We start from the raw sequence: 13166 nt of genomic DNA on the forward strand, positions 1-13166 counted from the left end.
ACTGATGAACTTTTAAAATATTAAAAGAAAAATTAACACCTATCTTTCTCAAACTCTTTCAAAAAATTGAAGAGGAGGGAATACTCCCAAAATTATTTTACAAGGTCAGCATTTTCTTGATACCCAAACCAGAAAAAGACACTACTAGAAAAGAAAAGTACAGGTCAATATCATTGATGAATACAGACATAAAACAATCTCAATAAAATACTAGCAAACTGAATTCAGTAGCATATTAAAAGGATCATTAGATAGCCTCATCCATCAGAGGGCAGACAGCAGAAGCAAGAAGAACTACAATCCTGCAGCCTGTGGAACAATAACCACATTCAAAGAAAGATAGACAAGATGAAAAGGCAGAGGGCTATGTACAAGATGAAGGAACAAGATAAAACCCCAGAAAAACAACTAAATGAAGTGGAGATAGGCAACCTTCCAGAAAAATAATTCAGAATAATGTTAGTGAAGATGATCCAGGACCTCGGAATAAGAATGGAGGCAAAGATTGAGAAGATGCAAGAAATGTTTAACAAAGACCTAGAAGAATTAAAGAACAAACAAACAGAGATGAACGATATAATAACTGAAATGAAAAATACATGAGAAGGAATCAATAGCAGAATAACTGAGGCAGAAGAACGGATAAGTGACCTGGAAGACAGAATGATGGAAATCACTGCTGCAGAACAGTATAAAGAAAAAAGAATGAAAAGAAATGAAGACAGCCTAAGAGACCTCTGGGACAACATTAAATGCAACAATATTCGCATTATAGGGTTCCCAGAAGGAGAAGAGAGAGAGAAAGGACCAGAGAAAATATTTGAAGAGATTATAGTCAAAAACTTCCCTAACATGGGAAAGGAAATAGCCACCCAAGTCCAGGAAGCGCAGCAAGTCCCATACAGATTAAACCCAAGGAGAAACACGCTGAGACACAGAGTAATCAAACTGGCAAAAATTAAAGACAAAGAAAAATTATTGAAAGCAGCAAGGGAAAAATGACAAATAACATATAAGGGAACTCCCATAAGGTTAACAGCTGAATTCTCAGCAGAAACTCTACAAGCCAGGAGGGAGTGGCATGATATACTTAAAGTGATGAAAGGGAAGAACCTACAACCAAGATTACTCTACCCGGCAAGGATTTCATTCAGATTCCATGGAGAAATCAAAAGCTTTACAGACAAGCAAAAGCTAAGAGAATTCAGCACCACCAAACCAGCTCTACAACAAATGCTAAAGGAACGTCTCTAAATGGGAAACACAAGAGAAGAAAAGGACCTACAAAAACAAACCCAAAACAATTAAGAAAATGGTCATAGGAACATACATATCGATAATTACCTTAAACGTGAATGGATTAAATGTTCCAACCAAAAGACACAGGCTTGCCGAATGGATAAAAAAACAAGACCCATCTATATGCTGTCTACAAGAGACCCACTTCAGACCTAGGGACACATACAGACTGAAAGTGAGGGGATGGAAAAAGATATTCCATGCAAACGGAAATCAAAAGAAAGCTGGAGTAGCTATACTCATATTAGATAGAATAGACTTTAAAAGAAAGAATGTTACAAAAGACAAGGAAGGACACTACATAATGATTAAGGGATCAATCCAAGAAGAAGATACAACAATTATAAATATATATGCACCCAACATAGGGGCATCTCGATACATAAGGCAACTGCTAACAGCTATAAAAGAGGAAATTGACAGTAACAGAATAATAGTGGGGAACTTTAAGACCTCACTTACATCAATGGACAGATCATCCAAAATGAAAATAAATAAGGAAACAGAAGCTTTAAATGACACAATAGACCAGATAGATTTAATTGGTATTTATAGGACATTCCATCCAAAAACAGCAGATTACACTTTCTTCTCAAGTGTGCATGGAACATTCTCCAGGATAAATAACATCTTGGGTCACAAATCAAGCCTCAGTAAATTTAAGAAAATTGAAATCATATCAAGCATCTTTTCTGACCACAATGCTATGAGATTAGAAGTGAATTACAGGGATAAAAACGTAAAAAAACACAAACACATGGAGGCTAAACAATACGTTACTGAATAACCAAGAGATCACCGAAGAAATCAAAGAAGAAATCAAAAATACCTAGAGACAAATGACAATGAAAACATAATGATCCAAAACCTATGGGATGCAGCAAAAGCAGTTCTAAGAGGGAAGTTTATAGCTATACAAGCCTACCTCAAGGAACAAGAAATATCTCAAATAAAAAATCTAACCTTACACCTAAAGGAACTAGAGAAAGAAGAACAAACAAAACCCAAAGTTAGCAGAAGGAAAGAAATCATAAAGATCAGAGCAGAAATAAATGAAATAGATACAAAGAAAACAATAGCAAAGATCAATAAAACTAAAAGCTGGTTCTTTGAGAAGATAAACAAAATTGATAACCTATTAGCCAGACTCATCAAGAAAAAGAGGGAGAGGACTCAAATCAATAAAATTAGAAATGAAAAAGGAGAAGTTACAACAGACACCACAGAAATACAAAGCATCCTAAGAGACTACTACAAGCAACTCTATGCCAATAAAATGGACAACCTGGAAGAAATGGACAAATTCTTAGAACGTTATAACCTTCCAAGACTGAACCATGAAGAAATAGAAAATCTGAACAGACCAATCACAAGTAATGAAATTGAAACTCTGATTAAAAATCTTCCAACAAACCAAAGTCCAGGACCAGATGGCTTCACAGGTGAATTCTATCAAACATTTAGAGAAGAGCTAACACCCATCCTTCTCAAACTCTTCCAAAAAATTGTAGAGGAAGGAACACTCCCAAACTCATTCTATGAGGCCACCATCACCCTGATACCAAAACCAAACAAAGATATTACAAAAAAAGAAATTATAGACCAATATCACTGATGAATATAGATGCAAAAATCCTCAACAAAATACTAGCAAACAGAATCCAACAACACATTAAAAGGATCATAAACCATGATCAATTAGGATTTATCCCAGGGATGCAAGGATTATTCAATATATGCAAATCAATCAATGTGATACACCATATTAACAAACTGAAGAATAAAAACCATATGATCATCTCAATAGATACAGGAAAAGCTTTTGACAAAATTCAACACCTATTTATGATAAAAATTCTCCAGAAAGTGGGCATAGGGGGAACCTACCACTACATAATAAAGGCCATATATGACAAACCCACAGAAACATCATTCTCAATGGTGAAAAACTGAAAGCATTTCCTCTAAGACCAGGAACAAGACAAGGATGTCCACTCTCACCACTATTACTCAACATAGTCTTGGAAGTCCTAGCCATGGCAATCAGAGAAGAAAAAGAAATAAAAGGAATACAAATTGGAAAAGAAGAAGTAAAACTGTCACTGTTTGCAGATGACATGATACTATACATAGAGAATCCTAAAAATGCCACCAGAAAACTACTAGAGCTAATCCATGAATTTGGTAAAGTTGCAGGATACAAAATTAATGCACAGAAATCTACTTCATTCCTATAAACTAATGAAGAAAAATCTGAAAGAGAAATTAAGGAAACACTCCCATTTACCACTGCAACAAAAAGAATAAAATACCTAGGAATAAACCTACTTAGGCAGACAAAAGACCTGTATGCAGAAAACTATAAGACACTGATGAAATAGATTAAAGGTGATAGTAAGAGATGGAGAGATATACCATGTTCTTGGATTGGAAGAATCAATATTGTGAGAATGACTATAGTACCCAAAGCAATCTACAAATTCAATGCAATCCCTGTCAAGTTACCAATGGCATTTTTTACAGAACTAGAACAAAAAATCTTAAAATTTGTATGGTGGCACAAAAGACCCCGAATAGCCAAAGCAGTCTTGAGGGAAAAAAACGGAGCTGGAGGAATCAGACTCCCTGACTTCAGACTATACTACAAAGCTACAGTAATCAAGACAATATGGTACTGGCACAAAAACAAAAACATAGATCAACAGAACAAGGTAGAAAGCCCAGAGATAAACCCACACACCTATGGTCAACTAATCTATGACAAAGGAGGCAAAGATATACAATGGAGAAAAGACAGTCTCTTCAATAAGGGGTGCTGGGAAAACTGGACAGCTACATGTAAAAGAATGAAATTAGATCACTCCCTAACACCATACACAGAAATAAACTCAAAATGGATTCGAGACCTAAATGTAAGACTTGACTCTATAAAACTCTTAGAGGAAAATATAGGAAGAACACTCTGTGACATAAATCACAGCAAGATCTTTTTTGATCTACCTCCTAGAGTACTGGAAATAAAAACAAAAATAAACAAATGGGACCTAATGAAACTTCAAAGCTTTTGCACAGCAAAGGAAACCATAAACAAGATGAAAAGACAACCCTCAGAATGGGAGAAAATATTTGCAAACGAATCAACGGACAAAGGATTAATCTCCAAAATATATAAACAGGTCATTCAGCTCAATATTAAAGAAACAAACAACCCAATCCAAAAATGGGCAGAAGACTTAAATAGACATTTCTCCAAAGAAGACATACAGATGGCCAAGAAGCACATGAAACACTGCTCAACATCACTAATAATTAGAGAAATGCAAATCAAAACTACAATGAGGTATCACCTCACACCAGTTAGAATGGGCATCATCAGAAAATCTACAAACAATAAATGCTGGAAAGGGTGTGGAGAAAAGGGAACCTTCTTGCACTGTTGGTGGGAATGTAAATTGATACAGCCACTAGGGAGAACAGTACGGAGGTTCTTTAAAAAACTAAAAGTAGAATTACTATATGATCCCGCAATCCCACTACTGGGCCTATACCCAGAGAAAACCATAATTCAAAAAGACACATGCACCCCAATGCTCATTGCAGCACTATTTACAATAGCCAGGTCATGGAAGCAACCTCACTGCCCATCAACAGACAAATGGATAAAGAAGATGTGGTACATATATACAATAGAATATTACTCAGCCATAAAATGGAACGAAATTGAGTCATTTGTTGAGACATGGATGGTTCTAGAGACTGTCATACAGAGTGAAGTAAGTCACAAAGAAAAACAAATATCGTATATTGACGCATGTATGTAGAACCTAGAAAACTGGTACAGATGAACTGGTTTGCAGGGCAGAAGTTGAGACACAGATGTAGAGAACAAATGTATGGACACCAAGGGGGGAAAAGTCTGGGGGGGTGGGGATGGTGGTGTGTTGAATTGGGCGACTGGGATTGACATGTATACACTGATGTGTATAAAATTGATGACTAATAAGAACCTGCTGTATAAAAAAAAGGATCATTTACCATGATCAGGTGGTATTATCCCTGGGATGCAAGGATGGTTCAACATACACAAACGAATCAATGTGTTATATCACGTTAAGAGAGTGAAAGAAATAATCATGCAATCATTTCAATAGATGCAGAAAAAGCATCTCACAAAATTCAACATTCATTTATGATTAAAAAAAAAGAACAACTCAACAAATGAAGGCATTCTTTTAATTTGAAAATTTTGCAAATACATATCAATAAAGTTCTTTTGGAGAGAAATTTCTGCTAAATATCTGAATTAAAGCTCTTATGATTGTAATTTCTCAATCTTTAAGATATATTAGAATCAAAAAGTATCAATAAATATCAAGTTAACTGTGAAATATTTCAAAATTAGTATCTGTGGAAAACAGTATGTGAACTGATCATATATTTGATGCTGTGTCAAAGTTAAGTGCATTACTCAGGTTATCTTTACATAATAAAAGCAGCATTTCTTTAATTTGAATAGTTTGGTTGAAATAAATGAGTCAACAGAAAATGCTCTTAAACAAACAGTAGAATGTAATTACAACAAAGTTAGAATTTGAACACAAGATCAAAGGGAATATGTGAATGCTAAAACTTACATATTTTACTCTTTATTTGATTCCAATAATTACCACTCTCTTTGTAACATTTTCGTTTTAGATTTAGAATTAAATTAAATTCTTAATCTCTAATACATGTATCATACCACCTTAATTCTTATTGAATACTGTAGAGATTGATCAAGATGGTTAAGTAGGAGGACATGGAACTCACCTCCCCCCAATGAACACATTAAAAATACATCTACATGTGGAACAATTCTCACTGAAAACAAATTGGAAACTGTTAGAAAGACTCCTATACAACCAAGGTTGTAAGAAAGATCCACACGGAATCGGGTAGGAGCAAAGAAAATCAACAAGATCAGGACCTGTGCCCCTGGGAGGAAACTCAGAGGAAAAGGGAGATTACATGAGCAAAGACCCGCCCTGTGGAGTGAGTGGTTCAAGCCCCAGATTGCACACTCTAGTCCTGGGGTCCTAAATAGGGGAGACAAACCCCCTTGGCTGGTTGGAAGACTGCTGGACTAATAGGAGGGCTGTGGGAAGCCTAGATTCCACTTCTGAGGAGCATGTATTCACTGGTTTGCCCCCAGGCAGGGCAGAAAGTAGATAAAGGAGTGCTCCAATAGCTGCTGGGTTTCACACTACTGCCTTGGTGCATGCCTCAGTCTGAGCTGAGTGAACACCACAGCCCTGTTTACTCCACATTGCAGTGCAGCATTGGATCTAGGACTGCCAGAACTGGGAAGAAAGCTTGGCCATTGGACACAGAGGCAACTTGGTTCAGAGTCAGTATCTGGACAGCGCTGGCCATTGTCGACGCTTCTCAAGCAGCCCATCAGAAGCAGCCCAGAACTCTGATGGCAACTGGTCCATCACAGCTCATGGACCAATGTACACCGAGAGTCCATGCAGGCCCTACCTGCCCTGCAGTGCAGCTCCACAGCAGGGTGAAGGTGATGGGGGCTGGGAGGTGTGATCAGCTATGAGGAACAAAGGGGACTTGGATCCAAGGCTGCATCTGAGCAGAGTGAAGGGAAACCATGTTGGCATCTGCACTGGCAGCACATGGGAGACAGCTTGGACTTCTGTCTGTAGCCAACACAATCTGAGATCCTGCACAGGCCCCCATCATTCAGCAGTCCCTGCCTCTGGGGCAAGGGTCATGGTAATAGAAGAGGAGAAAGCACACACTTAAAGGGAACAAAGCCAGCCTGGGCTCAATCCTCAGAGCTTCTGCTCCAGTAACTTGGGATCAGATCCCACCCCTGATAGGGCAGTGATGGCTGTGAGCAGAGGAAAAGTCCTGCCTCACACCAGGCTCCAGCTCTAGCCCCTTAATCTCTAGCCCCACCCATACCAAGAATATAGCTGCCAGCACAGCATAAGGAAAGAAATGACTTGTGTCCGTGTAAAATCCAGCTCTCCCACCAAAGGCATTGGATACATAAAGTCTGTATAGGGAAGCTACCACATAAGGACACCACCTCAAGACCACATTAGGAAACTGATTGACCTAAATTCACAGAGGCAGAGAAAGTTAAGTAAAACGAAAAGGCAGAGGTACTATTCTCAACTGAAAGAGCAAGAGAAAACCCCTGAAAAAATAATGGAACAGAAATAAAGAAATTACAAATAAATAATTCAAATTACTTGTAATAAGAATGTTAACTGAATTAGGGAAAAGAATAGATGAATGCTGTGAGGTTTTTAACAAGGAACTAGAAAATATAAAAAAGACCTAATCAGAAATGAAGAATTCAATAACTGAAACAAAAAACACACTAGAAGAAATGAATCACAGGAATAAGTGAAACAGAAAAACACACAAGTTATCTGGAAGATAGAATAATGGAAATCAACCAATCAGAACAGCAAAATTAAAAACAAAATTAAAGAAAAAAAAGAGAACAATTTAAAATGTCTGTTGTATAACACTAGGCACTCCAAAATTCACGTTATAGGAGTCTCAGAAAAAGAAGAGAGAGAGAGAAGTGGACTGAAAACATATTTGATGAAATTATGGCTGAAATCCTTCCAAACCTAAAGAAGGAAACAGATATCCATGTACAGGAAGTAGAGAGGGTCCCAAACTAGATGAACTCAAACAGACCCATAGCAAGACATATTATAACTAAAATGGCACAAGTTAAAGATAAGAGGGAATGCTAAAGGAAGCAAGAGAAAAACAAAGAGCCATATACAAGGGAATCTCCATAAGGGTATCAGCTTCTTTTTCTGCAGAAACTTTGCAAGTCAGAAGGGAGTGGCATTATATATTCCAAGTGCTGAAAGGGAAAACCCTGCAACCTAGAATACTCTACCCAGCAAGATTATCATCTAGAATTGAAGGATGGATAAAGAACTTCTCAGACAAGCAAAAACTAGAAGAGTTTATCAATACTAATTTGACACTAAAAGAAATATTAAAGGGTCTTCTCTAATTGGTAAATAGGTAATTTTTGGAAAGGGAAATTCCTACGAGGAAATATAAACATATAGTAAGGGCTGAGAATCAACCACTTAAATAAGCTAGTACAAAAAATAAAATAAAAAAAATTTTAAAGCAACTGTAACTACAGGAAACAGTTCAGAAATAAACGTGAAGATGTAAAATATAACCTCAAAAACATAAAATGTGGAGGAGGGCAATAAAATATGTGGATCTTTTAGGATATGTCTGAACTTAAATGACTACCAGTTTAAGACAAGTAGATATAGTTATAGGTCAACATATATGAACTCATGGTAACCACAAATCAAAAACCTACAATAGGTACAGAAAAACTATAAAGAAAGGAACATAAGCATACTACTAAAGAAAATAATCTAACCACAGAGAACAAACAAGAAGAAGAAGAAATAAACAGAGAACTATAAAAACAACCAGAAAAAAAGTAATCAAATTGCAATAATTACATACATATCAATAATTACTTAAAACGTCAATGGACTAAATGCTCCAATCAAAAGACATAGGGTGGCTGATTGGATAAAAGAACAAAACCTATCTATATGCTGTGTGCAAGAGACAAACTTCAGAGCTAAAGACATATACAGACTGAAAGTGAAAAGATGGAAAAAGATAATTCATGCAAACGGAAACGACAAGAAAGTGGGGTAGCAATACCAATATCAGACAAAATAGATTTTAAAACAAAGGCTATAACAAAAGACAAAAAAGGTATTATATAATGATAAAGGAATCAATTCAAAAACAGTATATTACACTTGTTAACATATAGGCACCCAATACAGGAGCACCTAAATATATAAAGCAAATATGAACAGACATAAAAGTAGAAGACAATAATACATTAACAGTAGGGGACATTAATATGTCACATACATAAATGGACAGATCATCCAGACAGAAAATCAATAAAGCCAACAGTGGTCTTAAGTGACACTATAGAGTAGCTGGATTTAATTGATATCTATAGGACATTAACACACAAAAATAGCACAATACACAGTCTTTTCAAATGCACATGTAATATTCTCTAGAATAGATCACATGCTAGGCTACAAAACAAGTTTTACAAATTTTTTAGGGTAGAAATTATACTAAAAATTTTTTCCAACCACAGCTGTAAGAAACTAGAAGTCAATTACAGAAAGAAAAATGGGAAAAGAACAAACATGTGGAGACTAACCAAAATGCTACTAAATAACCAATGGGTCAAAGAGGAAACCAAAAAGGAAATCAGAAAATACCTCGAGACAAATGAAAGTGGAAACACAACTTTCCAAAATCTATGGGATGCAACAAAAGCAATTCTAAGAGATAAGTTTATACTGATACAGGCCTTCCTCAGGAAATAAGAAAAATCTCAAATAAACAACCTAAAAACCATCTAGGAACTAGAAAAGGAAGAACAAACAGAGACCACAGTTAGCCAAAGGAAGCAAATAATAAACATTAGAGAAGAAATAAATAAAATAGGACCAAAAAATAATAGAAAAATCAATGAAACCAAGAGGTGGATTTTTGAAAATAAAAAAAAAAAAAAAGACAAACCTTTAGCAATGCTCACCAAGAAGAAAAGAGAAAGGACCCAAATAAAATCAGAAATGAGAGAAAAAAAATCACAATTGATACCACAGAGATACAAAAAATCATAAGAGAACACGATGAACAATTATATGCCAAAAATTTGGATACTCTAGAGGAAATGGACAAATTTCTAGAAACATACAACCTGCCAAGACTGAATCAAGAAGAAACAATTTGGGGACTTCCCTGGTTGTCCAGTGGTAAAGAATCCACCTTCCAATGCAGGGGGCACAGGTTTGATCCCCTGTTGGGGAACTAAGATCCCACATGCCGCAGGGCAAATAAGCCCATGCACTGCAACAATTGAGCTCACCCACCTCAACGAGAGAGCCCATGTGCTGCAAACTACACAGCCCATGCACCCTGGAGCCCCAGGTGTCACAACTAGAGAGAGAAAACCTGCACACCACAACTGGAGAGAAGGCCGAGTGTCACAACTAGAGAGAAATCCAAGCAGACCATGAGCTCTAACGAAAAAGATCTCACATGCCTCAACAAAGATCCCATGTGCTGCAACTAAGACCCAATGCAGCCAAAAAAAATAATAATAATAATAAGGAAAATAAATAAATAAAATAATAAAAAAAGAAACAATTTGAACAGATAGATCACTAGTAGTGAAATTTAATTTGTAATTTAAAAAAAGTCCCAGCAAATAAAGTCCAGGACTGAATAGCTTTACAGGGGAATTCTACCAAGCATATAAAGAAGCATTAATACATCTTTGAGAAGCTAATCCTTCTCAAACTATTCCAAAAATTGAAGAGGAAGGAACACTCTCAAATTCATTCTACAAGGCCATCACTACCCTGATAGCAAAACCAGACAAGAGATACAACAAAAAGGAAAATTATAGGCCAATGTCTTTGAAGTACATATTTGCAAAAATCCTCAAAAAATATTAGCAAACAAAGCCAACAATATGTATAAAGATCATATACCATGAGCATGTGAGATTTATTCCAGGGATGAAAAGATGGTTCAATATTTGCAAATCAGTCAATGGGATACACCACATTAACAAAGAAAGGACAAAAATCACATGATCATCTCAATAGATGTAGCATTTGACAAAGTTCAACATCCATTCATGATAAAAAACCCTCATCAAAGTAGGTATAGAGGGAACATATCTCAAAATAAAAATGGGTTATTTATGCTAAGCCCACAGCTAACATAATTTCAATGGTGAAATGTTGAAGCCTTTCCTCTAATTTCAGGAAAAAAACTAGGATGCCCATAATCACCACTGCTATTTAAAATAGTATTGGAAGTCCTAGTTACAGCAATCAGACAAGAAAAAGAAATAAAAGACGACCACATTTGAAGGAAATAAGTAAACTCACTATTTGCAGACTACACAACACTGTATATAGAAAACCTTAAATTCACCACCAAAAAACTATTAGAATTAATTAATGAATTCAGTTAAGTTGCAGGATACAAGATTAATATACACACATATGTGGCTTTTCTAAAGTAATAATGCCCTAACAAAAAGAGAAAGGAAATAAACAATTCTGTTTAAAATCACATCAAAAATAATAAAATACCTAGGAATAAGCTTAACCGAGGAGATGTAAGACATACACTCTGAAAACTATAAAACACCGATAAAGGAAATTGAATAGAATACAAAGAAATGAAAAGATGTCCTGTGCTCTTGTATTGGAAGAATTAATATTGTTAAAATGGCCATACTACCCAAAGCAATATACAAATTTAATGCAACCTTTATCAAAATACTCATGACATTTTTCACGGAACTAGAACGAATACTCCAAAAATTTATATGGAATCAGGAAAGACCCCAAATAGTCAAAGCAACTTAAGAAAAAAGAATAAAGCTAGAGAGATCACACTCCCTGACTTCAGACTATACTACAAAGCTACAGTCATCAAAACATCATGACTAGCACAAAAACAGACACATAGATCAACACAATAGAATAGAGAGCTCAGAAATAAACCCACACACTTATGGTCAACTAATATATAACAAAGGAGGCAAGAATATATAATGGAGGATAGAAAGTCTCTTCAATGAGTAGTACTGGGAAAACTGTAAAGCTACATGTAAAAGAATGTGATTAGAACATTTCCTCACAAAATATAAAAAATAAACTGAAAATGGATTAAAGGCCTAAATATAAGATCTGAAACCATAAAATTCCTAGAAGAGAATATAAGCAAAACACTCTTTGACATAAATCATAGCAATATTTTTGGGTCTGTATTCTAAGGCAAGAAAAAAATAAAAGCAAACATAAACAAATGAGATCTAATTAAACTTAAAATGTTTTGCACAGCAAAGGAAACCATTGTCAAAACAGAAAGACAACCTACTAAGTGGGAGAAGATAATTGCAAATGATATGCCCTACAAGGGGTTAAGATCTAAAATATATAAACAGCTCATATAATTCAATATCAAAAAACAAATGATCCAATTAAAAAATGGGCAGAAGACTTGAATAGACATTTTTCCAAAGAAGAATACAGATGGCTAACAGGCACATGAAAAGATGCTCAACATCTCTAATTAGAGAAATGTAAATCAAAGCAACAATGAAATATCTCCTCACACATTTCAGAATGGTTATCATCAAAAATACTATGAATGACAAATGTTGGTGAAGATGGGGAGAAAAGGGAACCATTGTATAATGGTAGTGAGGATTTAAATTGGTGCAGCCACTATGGAAGACATTATGGAGTTTCTTTAAAAAACTAAAAATAGAACTACCATGTGATCCAGCAATTCCACTCCCTGGAATATAACTAAATAAAACAAAAACAGTAATTTTAAAAGACAAATGCACCCCAATGTTCATAGCAGCACTATTTATAATAGCCAAGATATGGAAGCAACTGAAGCACTGTAGGTAGGGGTGTGTATGTGTGTGTGTGTGTGTGTGTGTGTGTGTGTGTGTGTGTATAAAGGAGAATTATTAATACTTAGCCATAAAGAAAATAAAATTCTGCCATTTGAAGCAATGTGGATGTACCTAGAGAATATTATGCTTAGTGAAATTAGTCAGACAAAGACAAACACTCTGTGATATCACTTACGTGTGGAATCTAAGAAATAACACAGAGGAATGTATGTAGCAAAACAAAAACAGACTCACAGATACAGATAAAAAATTAGTGGTTACCACTTGGAAGAGGGAGCAGCAAGATAAGGGAGTGAGATTAAGAGATACAAAATAC

Source organism: Balaenoptera physalus (assembly GCF_965194825.1).
Source record: "Balaenoptera physalus genome assembly, chromosome: 4".
Lineage (NCBI taxonomy): Eukaryota > Metazoa > Chordata > Mammalia > Artiodactyla > Balaenopteridae > Balaenoptera > Balaenoptera physalus.